Below are 18746 nucleotides of genomic sequence, written 5' to 3'. Positions count from 1 at the left end.
AGTTTTGGAACAGGTATGTGCCTTGAATTGATTTCATAGCAAGGCCACTGATGATAGGCCCCTGAGTACAGGAGTCATCACCAACTCATAAAGGAATCCAGGGAATAAAGAGTCTGCTTTCTTCTATGACCAGGAGGGGAAGGGGGCTGATAGAGTTTGAGACTCAAGAGGCTAGGAGGAGTCCATCACAGGGAGAAATCCAGAATATCAGATCCTAACAGTCTACAGAGTATTTGGCAAGCCCTTATTGTTTTCCAGACTATAGCCAGAACCAGCTTGTTCATAAACACTTCCCTATGGCTTTGTAAAACTCAGGTATTAATGTAACATGTGCTTACTGACATAGCTTGTGATGGCAAGAAAATAAAAGATGGCCAAGTAGAGCAAGTGTGAAAGAGCTTTTGAAATTTTAATTAATAGATTTTATTTTTTGAGAAGTTTTAGATTTAGAGGAAAATTGAGCGGGAAGTACAGAGAGTTTCTGTATTATCCTCCAGCCCCTCTCCACAGTTTCTAAAGTGTCTCTTTAAAAAACAATACATTTAACTGCCAGAAATAAAATGCTTTAAAATCTGTTCCCTTTGTTTCATGTTAATTGGCAAATTTTCTCTTTAAGATAAAGATCAATACTAACTAGCCTATTTTAAATGACTTTTTAGTTTATTTCAGAAGTAGAAAAGATAATAAATACTGATGAAAGAAAAGGAAGGAAGGAAGGAAGGAAGGAAGGAAGGAAGGAAGGAAGAAAGAAAGAAAGAAAGAAAGAAAGAAAGAAAGAAAGAGAGAGAGAGAAAGAAAGAAAAGAAAAGAAAAGAAAGAAAAGAAAAGAAAAGTAAAGAAAGAAAAAAATTCAAACATAAATCCTTCACTCAAAGGTAACTATAAAAAGTTTATTGGTATAAATCTTTCCATACTTTTTCCTGTGTATGTATTTTTAATTTTTAAAAACAAAACTGGGATAAAATTCTATATTAGTTTTGTGAAACAGATGGTAATTATCCACACAAGGGACATCCTGGCCATCTCTGCATTTCGTTAAGTATTCTTCAACATTATTGTTAATGGGAGCATACTATTCCATTTTATGGACAATCATCATCTATTTAACCAATGCCTCCCAGCTTTGGATATTTAATATTTATTTTTGAAACTGCAAGCATCTACTTTCTCAAATCCACTCTTTTATACATCTTTAAAGAATGGCAATTTGTAGGGTGGGAAAACCAATGCAGTGAAACACTAGACAATTTATTTTAATCTTTATACAAGATACTAGTGTTGGCAAGGCGGGAAAGAAGAAAAGCTCTTCCTATGACCCTTGTTTAACTTCAGACAGATGTGCACGGTTCAAGGCCAGCAAAGTGATAAATAGGTTTTGGCAGCTCATTCTCCCTACCTTGAGTAGTATTACAGTGTGTCATTGGAGTGGATCATTTAGAGCAGGAAGCCAAGGACACTGTGTGGTGTTCTCCCAGGATAAATTCACAGATACCTCATAGAAGGCTTTGGCAAGATTCTCAGTATACACAGAGAAGCATAGAAAGTGGCTTTATTTTAAGGCTCAGATTCAGCTGAAGGATCCGCTAGGGAATCCAGAGAAGGGAATGCCTGGGCTTGGGTTAAAATAGCTGGTTTATTCTTGCTTTCACAGAGCACAAAGGCTTTACTGATTTGCCCCGCAGTCATCTGCTAATCTCACACCTTGAGATAAGTAATACACACACATCCTCATTAACACTGAGTCAGTGACTCTGAAGGGAAGGATATCCAGGAGACTGAATTTCTAATTCACACTGAGTTACTATACTTCCATATCTCATTACAATTCAGTGTAGCTATCAGCCCACTACAGACGAGGCAAAGAAGTTTCTTCAACAAAAGCAGCCATATATCAAATTTCCTGTGAAATTTCCCAAATGCTATGCTTTAAACTTGCAGTAGTCAGTCATGAGTATATAATTTTACCTTCTAAGTGACTTTTTTAAAGACAGAGCTCTGCAATGAAAAAAAAAAAATGCTACCTTTGTTTATCCATCTTTTTATAACCAACTTTTCTTCAAAATGGGAAAAATTCTTTCTAGTTAGTTTTTATTCCCCTGATAATAAAAGTAATGCAACACAATACCATAAAAATCCATACAAAATAGAAAGTAAAAATCAACTTTAATTTCATCATCCAAAGATAGATGCTATTAAATGGTTGGATAGCTGGTGTATATTGTTAAGAGACTGTTTTCTCCCTGACACTTAAGTATTTAAAAAGACATGTTAGACATACTTGCTTTGTAACCTTCCTTTCCACTCTAACAATATGCATATACATCTTTCTTTGTCAATCAAATTGGTTTTTTTATGGCTGCATAATTAATTATTTTTAATACTTAAAAAATCCTGATATAGTTTTACTTTGACAATTAAATTAGTAAGACTTTTTTTTTTCTTTTTTAGGGTCATGTGTTTAATGTTGACATCTGACTTGCTTCTAAAGAAACTTCATAGCAGACATTAATTAAAATAAATAGCCCAACCATTTACAGCTACAAATTTCTGCATAAGAAAAGACTATGCACAATAAAAACAAAAATAAAACTATTAAAATGTCTTAAAAATGTTTAATTTTTTTGAGCTGGTTTTATTAGTTGTTTACTTTTGAAAAGGATTAAATTAGAATTTTTGACATTTTATGTGTTGCTCAACATGTGTTACTTAAAACGAGGTACAAACAGGAAGATTAGATGATTAGTACAAAGCAAAAATATTAAAAGAAAAATTCAATTAAACTAAGAAAGATGTTTGTTAGGCTTTATTAATTTGAAGTTAAATTAATTATGAAAAGCAAAAGTCATTTAATTTTCAAAAAGAATCTTGATTAGTATCTAAAATAATGAAAGAAAAGGGTATAGATAAAATTTTAAATTGCTTAAGAATCCTTTACATAATACATCATAAATAGAGTTCATGAAAAAGAAGTCATTGACTTACGATATGTAAAGTGATTGATTTAGGAGGGTAAATTAAAATAAGAAACCATCATTATCAAATGATATGGATGCTGTATATATGATAGCACCAAATGTATGCTTATTGATTATTTCCTCCTCTCCTGCTCACAGCACAGACTGATGATCATCTAGAAAGACACCCCTAATCTGTGAGGTTTACAAAATAAAATGGCTGATTTTACTTTGAAACAGTGTTTTTTTGGTAATGTTTATAAATTACAATAGATCTCGTTAAGATTCTGATGAAAGCTCTGTTTGAAATATATATCCTTATTACTCTATTTGAAATACGCATCCATACTATTTCAGACACAGGAGACTCTCCCTTTAGATATTCTCCCTTCTTGTTTAGCACTGGAGGCCCTGGGAGAAAAAGACTACATTTCTTACTTGCCCTTTAAGCGAGGCGTGGCCTTGTGACTCAGTTCTGGCCAATGCAAGCATAGGTGTCATGTTCAACTTCCGAGAAGTGTTCTTAAAGGTGGGAATCATGGCTTTCTTCCACTCCCTCCCCACTTTGACCTTCATTGCTAGCTTGAATGTGTAAGCTGTGATTTTGGACTGCGAGGAGAAAACCAGAGGCTTAGCAGAATAAAACGACGAAAGGGAAGGAGCCTGGGCCGCTGATGGTTGCAGAACTGCCCTATTGTCCTGGATGGCTTATCTCTGGAGTTAGTATAGTTTGAGAGAGAAATGACCTTACATTGTGTTAGGCCAGTTACTTGGTGTTCTGTCACTCACAGCTGAATCTAACATTAACTGATACAGGTACAAACACATCCACATTTTCATATAATATGACGGGAGGTGTCAGTGGATCCCAAATTAAGAATATCATTTCAGAAATATATATAGGATGCAATGATAATTACTTAATGTTTGTACTCTGTAATTAACAACTTTTTTCACATCCATTATCTCTCTTGATCGTCACAATAAGCCTGTGAAGTAAATATTATTTTTAGTCTCATCATTTTATAGATTAAAAACAAACAAAAACCCCCACAAAACTGATTCAAAGGCAAAAACAAAGACAAAACTGAGGCCCAGGGTATATTTCTTACTTAAAGTTAATAATAGAGTGAAAACTGTAAGCAGGAGAATGATTCCTAACCCTATTCCCCTATCACTGTTCCAATGACTGCAATACATGTATAGGCATTCCTGACTTTTGTAAAAAATCATTCTTAAAAACATCTAAGGAAGTTAAATATGTATAGCTTAAAGGTAAGAGTTATATTCTATCAGGGAGATTCTATTTCCATATAATTAAACAAAATTTTAGACATTATAAAGTTCTTAATTATATTAAGTTATTTCTACTTTTTATCACCAGGTAATAATACAATTTGCATATGATTATTTAAAACATAGAAAGAAAAAAAAAACCTTTGTTTAATGTACAGTGCTTCACTAATGACATTGCCCCCACCTTTCCTCTGGTGATGAATTTTTTCCTCAGTGGTGTATAAGCCAAGACAGGCCAATTCAAGTGCTCCCATTACAACCTTATAAGTGGAACTGGTGGGACAAAATTTCTTCTCTGGTGGGTGACTGTTAGGATATGCGCCCAGGGACTCAGATACTTAAAGAAAACCTCATGTGCAATAAAAGATCATCATATACACAGAAGAAGAGGGTGAGACAAGAGACAGAGATGGGGAGAGAGAGTCCTGCTAGAATCCAAATCCTAGTTTTAGACCCTGAGATGTCCAGCCTGCCTTGGCTTCTATAGTCTTTGACTGGACTGAGCCTCCTCCTAATAAAACCATCTTCTTTGTGAAGGTGGCCTGAGTTGCATTCTGTTACTTACCCAAAGAATATTGACAAATGTAAACATTAAACATAATAACGTAAATAATGTAAATTAAATTCTTTAGTGTTCATTCCTGCACTCATTAAACATTTATTAGGCACCCACTATGTGCCAGGCACTGGGCTAAGTTCTGGGGATACCGTGGTAAGCCAAACTGCCACAGGGCCTGATCCCTTTTGGAGGCACAAGCTAAGTAACTAACAAAAGAACATTTTTAATATTAAGAATCAGCACTTACTAATGGGAATTTGGGGGTTCTAGTTCTGATGAACTTAACCTCCTCAAGAATTTGTCATAAAAGTATTAACTACTTTCTTTTCTCAGCAAAGGATTCTAGAGTGGGCCATATACCTATCCACATTCTGTAAACTTCTTTAATGACTGAACACTAGAGTGATACTGTCAATCCATAATTTTAGAACCCTCTCAATCTCTGTATCACTGCGTCTTCAAAATCATCTTCCTAGCATTTTGTATATCTTAGTTTTTTTCTTTTCTTTAACAAGTAAACATTCAGGTGATCAACTTAAGGAGAGTGTCCAACTGAGCCTAAATATTCATTAATTTTAACGCTCCTAATCATTTTTAATTTGCATCAGTGAAAATTCATTCATTGATTTCTTGCATTTGTTCAACAAATATGTATTGAGAGCTTATTATGTGTCATATTCTTTTAGGTGCCAGGAATAAAGCAGGGAAGAAAAGAGACCAAACCCCTAGTCCTCAAGGATTTTATATGCTATTAAATTCTAGTAGAAATATCACCAACAGCAAAACTTCCATTTTTTCCATTGCTCATCAATTTTTATAAACAGCAGAAAAATACAATAAAACAGTCAAATAAGTGTCAGAACATGGCTGATCAAACATGGTGACATTGTCAAAACAGGGTTACTCAGTATGAGACAATGCCATCAAGATTTAGAGATCTTTATCAATCAAAATGTGAATCCAACTACAAAATTTTCTTTCAATGTTTTAGTTCATAATATATAAAAATACAAATTTACAGCAATTCCACTTTTGGGGAACTATTCTATAGAAATAACAGTGAAAGTACATAGGATCTCTGTACAAGAATGTTAATACAGCACTGTTCGTAATGCAAAAAAAAATGGAAATATCTTGAGTATTTGTCAAAAGAGAAGGCTGTAGCCACCTGACTAAATTCTGGGGCATGGGAGAAGAAAGGCAATGTTTGGAATTTCTGGCTGTGGCCATTCAAGGAAGGGTCATACCTCCCCCTGCCCCTGTGCCCCCTCTAATGGGCTAGAATGTGCAGTGATGGTGAGCCATCCTGGACCATGAGGGTGAAAGTAACACCGCAGGAATGTCAGAGCAATGGTTCAGAAGAAGGGTGGGTCCCTAACACATGGGAGCAGCCATCCAACCCTGACTACTCTTGCTGAAACTGAAGAAAGAGAAGTTTCTATGATAGTTTAAGCCACTATTAGAGAACTCAAACCTATATCCCTATTAATACATAGATAATGGAATATTTTGTCATTATTTTTAAGAATAAGTTACATCCATATCTATTTATTGGGTGATTGCCTTGAAGTATGAGGTAATTAACTGAAAAATAAGTAGCCCAAAATTTGTAAAGAAAATAAAACAAAAAACACCAAAGCCTGTATATGTATATATATAAATGTTCATATGGCCACAGAAAAAAAGGGTGGAAAGATACCTTGATTATTGCAGGAGCAATGGGAATTTGATAAAGAGGATGGAGGAGGCCAACATTCTAATTATCACACATTACTTTTGTAATTAAAAAAATACCAGTTGTATATAACTCAAAGAGCAGTTATATAAGCTAAATATTCAGAGTAAAAACTGGCTGAGACTTATATTGTTCCAAATAGCAGAATAAAAAATAGAGTTGGAAAGACTTCTGTGATCTTATTCCAATCTATTTTTCTTTTAACTTTTTTATTATGGGAAATTTCACTTAAAAAAAATACCCATACAAAAGTAGAAAGAATAGTACTACAATAAAATCCCTGACATGACTTCAACAATTATAACTAATAGTTAATCTTTTCATCTCCATCCACTCCCTTCTCAAATTACTTTGAAGTCAATCTCAGATGTCATATAATTTTATCCACAAATATTTCAGTACGTATCCTTAAAAGATAAGAACTTTTAAAAATACAACCATAATAACAGTATCATATCTTAAAAAATTATAAGTAATTTCTTAAAACGATGAGGTAGAAACCAGCAACAGTTAAAGACTCGTTGCTAGCAAAAAAACCACAGTAAGAATCCAGGTCCTCAGAGCTTTTATCCAGCAAGTCTTCATTCATTTATACCACTTCGATTACGAGTTAATGTTAATGAAGCCCTTATTAATGAAGGCTAGATTCTGTGAAATGTACTGTTTGGCAACACATTATCTCATCTTATCCCCTCAAGAACCACATGAAGTACATAACATTTTTGAAGAACTAAATGAGATGTTGCAGATTGAATGCTTGAGAATTACTTGAGCTAGTAGTCCAAGATGAGTTTTAACCCAAGACCTGGCACACAGAAACCACTTAGTATACAGTGGGGTTTTTTTTTGTATTAGAGGGAGCAAAGGACAACTAATCAATAGGCTTGGCTCAAGTAAGGTTATCTTTCTTGGGAATTTGAAACTGGTATGCAAAAACTGAGTGAGTTAGCTGTGAGGTGTAAGATGATACAGGATATAGCCAGAGAGTTCTACATGGCACATCAAAGCTCTTTGTTGACTAAGTTTATGGAGACGTAGAAACCAAGGGAGGAACAGAAGATGCTGGTCTGCCAGGAAGAGGGCAGGCAGATATGCACAGAGAAGCAAGACAAGAAACAGTCTAGAGAGAAAGACTGTCTGAATGGGACTGAACACTCAAAGATATTTTAGCTCCTCTTAAGCTTGGCTGTATTTCCTGCAACTGGATCCCATAACACTTCCCATTTTTCTTTATAATCAATCCCCTTTTCACTTGGTCTAGTTTGGATGGGCTTCTGCGTCCTGCTACCAATTCTTTTCTGCTTATTAGTAGTAATTCTATGACAACTACTCTCTATCACTGTTCTGTACCCTAGTACATCTGGTACAGTATAGGACACAGCATAGGACATGCTTCATGAATGCCTACTCAGGACTTAAGCTTCTCATCCCTTCTGCTAAATATTCAGATAAAAAGAGCAACCAAGATTCACCTGTGAGGTGATTACCCTCACCTTCCTTAATGGTTTCTCGGCCAGATCTCTACCATGGGGTCCCTTTCAGTCAAATCAGTCAGGCATAGCAGATTAGGCTGAATTTTCTGGTGGCCATCAGCGCACTACGGTAGAAAAGAATACGTCTTTGCTTCAAAAATTACACATGAATAAAATTTTAATTATGGGGTTATATTTTCCCTTGTATTTATTTGGTTTTAAAATCTCAGAGACTTTTGCTGGCAAAACCCACAATAACATCAGATATTTCTTTCTGGTTGCGTTATGTAATCTTATTGTATTGAGCAGTCATTTCTTAAACATTTGTAAACGGAATGATCTCTACTGACTCTTTAACAGTTTATGACTCATTGTCAAGTAATCACAATCTGAATGCAAATGTAGGCGGGGATCTGATCACCTACTTTATGTGCTTTTAATGCTTCTATTTTTACACATTAGAGTTCCTTCAAGTAGGACACACTTGTGTTTCCACTACGCAGACATGAGAGTAATATATGTGTTATTTTCCCTCTGGAAATGTACAAAGCTTTGAAAATTATTCGCTTTCTATTGCTTGGATAAAGCGAATTTTATGGGTCCAATAGGGCTGATGGGGTCCCTATAATTTACCTGAGCCATGTGTAGCCCCCAGCAGTAAATACCATCTGAATGAGGCCAGCATACCAAGCATTCCAAGCCCTGCTCACCCATGAATGCTACATTTGGACTGTCCCACTGAAAATGAGATCAAGATGCCGAAAAGAGAAGGTAGAAGACATTACTTTTCCTGCCAAAAGATCTGTAGACCTGAGAGGGCAAAATGACATATGTGCAGGGATTGTTTACAGAAAAAATAAGGGAAAGCAGTTTTATAGCCAAAGGAATAATATCTTAATGGCATTTAATGAAATGTGATCCTAGAAAGGGTTTTTCACCTCGGTCTTAATTTTCATGTGTTACAAGAAAATGTTTCTATCACAGTTAACAATTTTTCACTGGGACATCTGGGCTAACTACTCTACTCTCTTTTAATCTTTTCCAAAGAAACTTTCTACACGCAAAAACATTCAATTATTTTCTTTTGGCTTAAAAAAAAAAAATCCAGTCTCATAAAGTAGGTGTTCTCTACAGCATCAAGGTTGATGAAAACCATACTCTTGCACAGGAAGTTCAAAAGACAGACTGGCAGGCAAGAGCTGACCCATCTGCTATGGAAACATGTTACCCTCCTTCGAGGGCCAAAACCACTGACAAGAACACACCATTATTTATGAAGAGCCTCTGCTCCCTGCTCTGGTCAGACCCCTTCCTCCGCTGCCGCTGGGCTGAGCAAACCCACTGATAACTGGCTGCGTCAGGTCCTCCTAACTGTCGGGAGCAGAGGTGCTAGTGAAATATTAAGAGGAAAATGAGGTGAATGGACCAATCAGTGGCAAAATGAGTAACTGAAAAAGCTGTGAGGAAAAAAGGACCTGCCAACTTGAAGCATTTAAATCTAATTCTCCATCAAATTGTCTGAACCTTCAAATAGTGACAAACAGGGACCCCTGAGCAGCTGGCCCAGAGTAGGCTTCTTTTCCTTGTTTCCTTTTTTTCCTTTTTCAGGACAAATTATTTCTTCATTCCTCAGCAGAGGAGAATCTAGAGACAATAGGCTTGGTAATTACCCCAATTTAAGTGGACTGGAAGAGATTACGTATATTGTTCAAACTTTGCCAAGAAAAGGTCTTAAGAATGCAATTCAGCTATCAGGTGTATATTGTTCTAACATCCAGTGGTATCATCACGGAGCTTATGCTGTATTTCCCTCTGATAAGGAAGAACCTTCCTTTGTTCTGAGAAAATCTAGCAGTGGGGGATACATACGCAGGTAAGCAGCCTAAGTGTGATCACTTTTAACTTTAAGATCTTACAGTATGACAGTAAAAATAACAACATAAAAATAGAAGTTCTTCACATGTACTTAATTCAATATTAGATGAGTCCTTTCCTAACTTTATTAATATGATTTCTTTAAGAGCTTAACTGATTAACAGGTTATATTTCAGTTTTAAGATCTAATTTTCACTCTTCTCTTTCTCAAATCCAGAAGTTTTCTGACCAAATCATGGCCAAATTGAGTAATATTTATATCTTCACTTGACAAATGCTCGATCATCTCTATGGTATTAAAAAGCTTATTCTGTATTTCCTGAATTGATAAACATTTATTTCTCAAAAGTCTATTAGTCCAATCATCCCGTATCAAGAACAAGCCATAGAACAATTAACTTGCATGAGATCACATAATTAGCTGTCATTACTTGTTCACTGGATTTTACATCTAAAATACATACCAGTTTCCTTTGTGATATACTTTTAAGTCTCCCTTCTCAGGATGAAACTCTACATGAGAACTTGCAAACGTCAAATTCAGCCAGCTGTGCTGTGATCACGTTAGGCTCCGATGTGTTAAGGAGCCTCTTAAGATTAAGAACGCTACCACTGGGACCACCATGTAAGATTTTGTTGATTTGTCTCAACCTCTCCATGGTTAATAGGAGCTGGTTATTGGTTAAATTACAGGAACATTTTTTGAGCACCATCATTTGCCTTGAACTAGGATAGACTGAATGCATTATTAGTTTCATTTTACAAACAAGGAACTGAGGCTCAGAGAAGTTCTTGCCTGGAATCACAAAGCAGTAAGTGGCAGAATGGAATTTTATGACCAGGTCATTATATCTCCAAGCTCATATTCTTCCAACCAACTAAATTGCCTTTAGTCTCAATTACCCTTTTTTTTATAGCAAATAATTCAAATTACCAAAGTAGTCATAGGTCAGAAATCTAGTTTAGTTTTAGAAATGGAAAGAGAGTAGTTATAATTAAGTAATTAGTGACTAATTTGTGGCAAAGCCTGATTTTAAAGGTGGCAGTTTGATAAAAAGACAGTTCATGATCTTAAAAGTTATTTATTTATTTTTTTTTTAATTTGGGTGAGAAAATGCTCTCAAGGTTTCAATTTTCATTCTGTGCATTGTGTGCTTCTCTAAACAATAGGGTCTAAATTAGAAGTCCCACTTTCCACAGGAAATCAAGAAACATCAAGGGCAATTACTCTGGCTGCTGGTAATGTTCTAAGAGGTTCACATATATAATTTCACTTCATTATGATGGTTCTGCTATATGGCACATACTACTGCTAGCGCAACACTACAGATAAGAATCCTAAGGTACAGAGAGGTTAAATAACCTGCCCAAAGTCACACAGCTAGGAAACAGTGGAATCAGAATATAAACCCATGTAATCTGATTCCACAGTCCATGGTCTTATTCACAATACTGTATTGACGAATTTAATAAAACAATCAATCTGTCAAATGGTTATAATGAGTTTTTTCACCCATGCACACTGAGTTAAGATGGAACAGAGATTGAGGTGTAAGTCAAGTAAAAACACACTGTATTATCTTGGGTTTGAAATGAGTTTTTCATGGGATATCCTGCATTTAGGCCATGTGTATGATCACTGGCTACAATGACTAGTTGGGTAGATAAAGCACTGAGAGTTTACTGACTTCTTGTGGTTGTTTCTGCCCAGTAACAGCTACTCTGCTCTCACCAGGAGGGGTCTGAACAGTTCTAGAAAGGAAGTGGGAGAGGAGAGATTGTCCAGTGCCTGTGCTCATCCCAGCACCAAAAGTATTTTTTAATGACAATAAGAATCCAAACTGGAAAGAGTACTCGAAGTACCCAATAATTACCATTATAGGTTTCGTGGCCCAGCAATTATTAGGCACTTACTAAATGCTTCCGCTCCCACCACATTGTGCTTTGTAACCTGAATTTACTATCCAATTTTAAATCTTAAACCAAGAGCATGAGAAAGTTACTCTCTCTATTACAAATCACCACTGAGCTAAGACCTCAGGGAAAGTTTCATGGCTATATAGCATTCAAAGATGCATTTCTGTGCTATATAGAAAACACATATAAGAAGCTATATATGCATAAATACACATTTTCATACATAAATGAAGAAATTCCTTTCTTCGCTATGGGAATAGTTAGGTATTCCTGTTGTATAACACATATGGACAGATGGTTGGCGTTACGTATTTGTTTAAAGGCAATGCCAGCAAAGCTTTGCCTTTTGTAAAAGGATACTGTCACACAGAACCAAGTGTTCTAATAGTGAGAACACTTCCTCCCTCTCCACTTGCCTCGACAACTGCTTCTTAGCCTATGTATGCTCTGAGTTATCATTTTATGTTTATATTTTTAAGAAGTTTTGTCTATTGTAATTACCAGTTTCTCTCTCTGTTTAGGGGTAAAACAAACATTTTGTAAACCATGGATTAACAATATCCTCCCAATCTCCACTCAGGAATCCAAAACCTTTGCTTCCCAAGGCCTTAGAGAAGATACTTGGGCAAAATTTTAACTCTGTTGTATTACAGGATTTTATGGTATAATTAAAATATATTATAGCAATTAAAAAATTATTAAATTATAGTCTATCATAGAAACTTTTAAGATTTTATTCTCAAAGTTTCATATCAAAATACCACAAACAGAGACAGGATTTTTTTAATGCCTGATTATTCCAAGTTTCCACTTAGTCCTTCTAATGGCCCAACATGACAGAAGAGAATAAGAAGGTAGGACAACTTGAGTTTAGTCCATAAAGAAGTGGCCAGGCAATGTGGGAAGCCTTCCTTTAACCTCTGAGAACTATTTTTTATGCAGTTAGAAGATATGTCAACAACCAGGTTTCAAAGCTTCAAAATAAACACACCATTCGGTGTGCACCAGAATGATATTTTGATATAAATAGCCTTTTAGGGACTGCAAAGTTAATTTGGTATGGCTAACCACCCTAGAAGAGCATTAAAAGCAAACATTACAATATATAAAACTGCCAAATTTCATCAAATCCAGGACACCATCAACTGTAAGATATATCCCAAAGATGTTAAAATTTGGGGGGAAAATGTGCATCTCAGAGTAGATGAAGTACAGTATGTGATAATTCCAGCTTCCAGGGTTATCTACTACATTATTTCAATTAGAACTGCAAACTATAATCTACCTCCTAAAGCCCTGTAAATGTAACACACAGTTAAATGTATACTCGACCACACTTCAAGCAGAATTTCAGGCAATTATCTTAGTGTGCGGGTTAACAAAGTCTAGGTGATTTCTGTATAATCTATCCTTTATATCCTGGAAGGGGTATCTGTTGTCATAAACAAGTTTTTAATGAAGACCTCAAGGAGAAAATCACAACTTCGGATGATTATTATATTTTTATATCAAGATGATTCTTTATTTGTTGATTTTTTAACAGATTTTCTATGCTGATTTTTAAAAGTTAAGACATAGTTCACAACCATAAAATTCGCCATTTTAAAGCATGCAATTCAGTGAATTTTAAGTATATTCACAAGGTTGTGTAATCAATGCCACTGTCGAATTCCAGAACATTTTCATAACCCCATAAGGAAGCCCGGACTAATGAGCAGTCATTATCTGTCCTCTTTCCTCCTCCCTCTTCCCCACCCCACCAGCCCCTGGCAACCACTAATTTACTTTTGGTCTCTACAGATTTGCCTATTCCAAATATTTCACATAAATGGAATCCTATAATATGGAGCCTTTTGTTTCTACCTTCTTTCATTTAGCATAATGTTTTCAAGGTTTATCCAGCTTGGAGCACATGTCAGTACTTCATCTGTTTCTATGAATAATACTCAATTGTATAGATATACCACATTTTGTTAAGCCATTTATCAGCTGATGAATATTTGGGTTTTTTTCCACTTTGAGGCTTTTATGAGCAATATTACTTATGAACATTCACTTACATGTTTTTGTGTGAACATTCATCTTCAATTCTCTTGGGTATAGGAGTGAAATTTTGGGGTCACAGGGTACTTTTATGTTTAATAACTTTCTAAGGAACTGCTAAGCATTTTCCAAAGTGGCTGCACCATTTTACATTGCAATCCACATCCTCACCAACATTTATTATTATACTTGTTAAAAAATAACAGCCATTTTCATGGGTATGAAGTGTTGTCTCATTGTGGCTTTGATTTGCATTTCTCTAGTGGCCAATGAAACTGAGCATCTTTTCATATGTTTATTGGTCATCTTGTTTGCATAAACTAGTCTGTTAAAATCCTTGGCCCATTTTTCAATTGGGTTATTTGTCTTTTAATTGTTGAACTGTGAGAGTCCTGAATACTAGACTGTTATCAAATACAGACCTGCAAAATTTTTCTCCAATTCTGTGAATTGTCTTTTCACTTTCTTGATAGCATCCTTTGAAGCAAACAAGTTTTAAATTTTGATCATGTCCAATTATGCCAATTTATGCAATTAGGAGATATGTCAACAACCAGGTTTCTGATTTAAATTATTTCTCTCTTTAAGTTATTTTCATTCTATGGTTACAAGATAGACAATATCTATGAAGTAGAAAAATTAAAGAATGCATAGTCAGAAGACACCAAATTAATTTTGTCATGGGACGTTCATAATAAAAGAATTGTTTTTCTATACAAGTTAGGGCAAAATTGCTTGACATGACATCAGAATAAATCTAAGCAACTTCTTGACGATGCATAAAAGTTAGGAGCATCTCTACATGGCCTATCTGAGTATAGAATTTCCATATTTTAAAATATTTTGGAATCTATCTGGACTAAATGCTAATATTATTAATTCACAGAGCATCTTTGCTTGGCATCATTTCTGAAAATGTGGAGTTACACAAACATATTTCCCCTGTGACATTTCAAAACATGCTCAACTATTAAAGGAAAATTAATTTAAAAGACATCTGTGCCAATATGTGTATTAGCTTCTTCTACCGAGAGCTATAACAACCAGAACTTCGCTTTGGTAATAATAAAATATGCTACAGTGACTTCCAAGCACTGTATAGTTTTCAAATGGAAAACAAGCTGGAGAAGCCTTGAAGGTTTGTCAGAAACGACAATGTCTGGGTGGCAAGTGGGATTTCACTGGGCCCAAGGGACGTTGTGAAACCCTCTTTCCAGCCATCTGTTGCTTTGTATCTGCAATTCTACTGGAAGCTAGTCAAAAAGAGGATAACAAGTGAAAACTATTTTGGCAACAACATAAAAAACAAGAAACCCAAAACAAACATCTCTCTACAAACAGATTTTCTGTTGGATTCAAATCATACATGGCAACAATTTTTAGAAAACGTACAAGCTAAACTCACTGAAAATGCCGAGAGAGAATGAAGCAAGAAGGGAAACCGGGGTGGGGGTGGGGGGACCCCTTTGCAGGAGGCAACTTGTCTGTTTAGTTATGTTTCTCCATAAGACAGAAGCTCCTTGAGGGCAGAAACCAAGTCTTCTTCACTCTGTCCTCCCAGAACCTCAGGTCTGGCTAAATACATTAGGACAAGGTATAGGAAAGGATCGTATGATCTGGACAGGAAAGAAATGAACTTGAATGAAAACACCGACAGTTTGTGATTTGGAGTGAGGAAGGAACACTGACAGCGGAAGTGGTATTCTACAATGAGGTCTTTAATAGCCAGCCATTCACCTATTCAGCAAATATTTGTGGAGAACTTACCAGTTCCTGTACTGCCTTAGCACTAGGGATACAACTATAAACATAGTGAACCAAATCCCTGCCCTCGTGGAGCATACAACTAAAAGCTAATATTTATGGAGCATCGATCCGTGCCAACTATTGTATTCAGAGCTTCATATGTAATATCTCCTTTGATCTTCACACCAATCCTATGGGATTGGGATAAGCTGCTATTATTATTCTCATCTTACAGATGAGACAACTGAAGTTTAGGTCAAGGGATTTGTCTAGGTCCAGGAACCAGTGACCCAGACACAGGTCTGCCTAACCACTGAAACTCTCATCTTCATGGCTGCACACTCCATCAGAGATGCATTATGTGACTCTAGGACCATGATGGCAATAGCTGCCATCATGTTGTTTAATTTTGGATGGTGATTATACAAATGAGTGCTATAACATCTTGTCTTACATTATACTAGTATAGTCATTTGCAGACAAGAGAGAAAAACCTCAAGATTTGTAAAGTTTAAATCCACAGACTCCAAAAAGGAAACTTTGTGTCCCGGGGTCATTGAAAGGAGAGAGTTAGGAAACACAAAGTTAAAAGAGAGATGTTTATATAAGAAGAAATAACGCTATGAGTTTTTCTAAGATGGAAATAAAGGAATAAATAATTGACTCTTGGCACCTAGGGAAAAGAAGAAAATAGGTGAAAGAAGAAATTCAGCAAACTCTGTGTTAGGGAGGTGTGTAAATCCCAAAGTGATTATCAACAGGAGATTGAGAATGTAAAAAAAAACTGAAAAAACATTAGAGTCTATATTATATCTGATGGTCTTTCAGTAATTCAACTCTGGAAAATGCCTTATATTAACATAATCCTCCAGGAATACCTACATAAAACTGTTTGCTATATAAAAGTTAATTACGGGTTATTGTTCCATAAAATGTCAGTTCAGTTCAACCTTCAGTTCCAATTTAGAACACCCAAAGTCCCTCCTCTGTCCTATGGCTACAAGTTTCATAAAAACTGCTTAGGTGGCCTGTGACATAACACAGGCAGACTGAGGATCCTGGGGAGAAAAGATACACTCTGAAGTGTATGGCTATACCAGACTTTTTAATCCATTTTAGCAATACCACATCTGCACTATTAAGACACAGTAGGTCATGCTTTTTTCCCCCAATTATAATAATTTATAGCTTTTCTCTTAAAAGTAATTCTTTTAGTTTATATTCTGCTGGGGTAGCAAAACTCTCAAAAGGTGCAATAATTTAGTAATTAAAGAAAAACAAATCTTCCAGGGTCAAAATCAACAATCACTGCACATTTTTAGGTTAAGTGTGGCAAAAAAGGAGACAATAAAAATTACAACAGAATGTTACACATGCAAAATCATCCTAGTGAATCAGAGCTAAATTAGAAATTGTCACATGACGTATGGTGTAGATGGCAGACCAGATCCGTGCTTCTTTTCATTCAACAAATATTTACAAAGTGTAATATGCCAGGCTTTGTGTTATAAGTATGTAGACAGAGGTAGAATGGGACTCCCCAGCCTTTGATGAATTTACATTATAATTTGCCTGATAAAAGACATACTAATACACTATGTAATATTAATTAATATTGATAGATTAAGTGAAAAAAACAAAGCAGAGTCCATTGCTATCATCTGCATAAAAAAGGGGAATGGAAAAGAAAAATATATGGATTTGTGTGTGTGTGTGTATATATATATATAATGTATTATTTATGTATATATGAACTATCTACGCAAGAAAACCCAAGAAACTGTTGTGTTTATTTTAGTTGTCTCCAGGAAAGATAAAAGGGTAGCTGGCAGGAGGGCCAGGATATTACTTATACCATTTCAACCACAACCATTAATGTTAGAAATACAAAAACAGTAAACAATTGCAAGCCTTCCCCAGTTTTCCAAATCACTAAATGTCACTCATGGGACTGTTTTAGCAAATCTCTTTTTTTTCTACATGGGAACACAAAATTTCACAAAGCTGAGAGTTGAAATAGAAAAGAGTAAGTTACCACTACATTCCTCCTACTTTGTGCCAATTAAACACATAATTATTAGCCATTTCCTTTATTAAATGTCTCCTAGTGGGTGTTAATGTAATGAAGGTTTTTGTTCCTTAATTTAAAAAAAAATATTTATGGATAAGTGATATGTGAATATTTATAAAACACTGGACGTGACACTGAACTGAACCTCATCCCAGTTCAGTGCAAATGGAAAGTATAAAGGAAATACTAGTTTAGAAGCACCAGAAATAGCAATACATGATGGTCCATGCAAATTCAGAGGAAGCCAAAATGGTTACCGGGGAGCTGGTAGAGAAAACGGTAATAACCAGACTCTTACCTGTCGTGTTATTAACCTGAATTCTTAGGCTCACTCCTGCTAAGTGGTTATATCCGGGGTGGTTAAGAGCCCAGGAATTAAACTACTAACACTTAACTACCTGACTGAGCTTCAGCAAGTTATTTAACTTCCCCCAGTCTCCACATTTGTTCAATGCAGGATAATCATAGCAACCACTTCATAGGGTTCCTATGAAGAATGAACACATCATTTGGGATAGTGCCTGGCACAGATGTGTACAATAAATATTATCCATTATTATTATTTACTACATTCTAAAAATTTTAGCATTCCCAGTGATGGCCCTGAGGTTATTAAGAATCAGAAATACCGTCATAGTTGTGAAAGACTAAATTACATAAACAAATACATTTGTGCACTTGCATGCATGTATATGTGCAAAGAGAGAGAAGTGGTTTCCTAATCTGATTATTTAATTAGTTATAACAACAATTTTTCTACCCAGACTAGTTAGCAAAATTTAATTGCCTTCATTAAATTAGGTGCTGAAAGGTCATTAGGACTACATTACAAATTCCTATTATTAAAAAGATGCTTTAACAGGAATTCTGACAAAATATCCTGTGAGGATAAGACTTGGATGAGGGATGAATAGCTGGAGATGAACAAACACACAAGGTTCCCTGTGGAGTCACACATGAGCTCATCCAAACCAAGTATCAGGAGACCGCAGAAACTGAACTTCTGGTTTTATTTCAGCCTTATTCTGGGTCCTGAAAGTTTCCCCCAGACTTTTTTTTTTTTTTTTTTTTTTTCAGT

General features: G+C 35.5%; 1 protein-coding gene across 2 annotated transcripts in view; it reads right to left on the bottom strand.

Moving 5' to 3' along the window:
* The window catches only part of SCFD2 (sec1 family domain containing 2), a 359971-nt gene that overhangs the window by 167864 nt on the left and 173361 nt on the right, over positions 1-18746 (bottom strand). The gene's annotated exons all lie outside the window — the stretch shown is intronic.

This window comes from Camelus bactrianus, chromosome 2, assembly GCF_048773025.1.
Source record: "Camelus bactrianus isolate YW-2024 breed Bactrian camel chromosome 2, ASM4877302v1, whole genome shotgun sequence".
Lineage (NCBI taxonomy): Eukaryota > Metazoa > Chordata > Mammalia > Artiodactyla > Camelidae > Camelus > Camelus bactrianus.
This window is presented reverse-complemented; position numbering and strand designations above follow the sequence as displayed.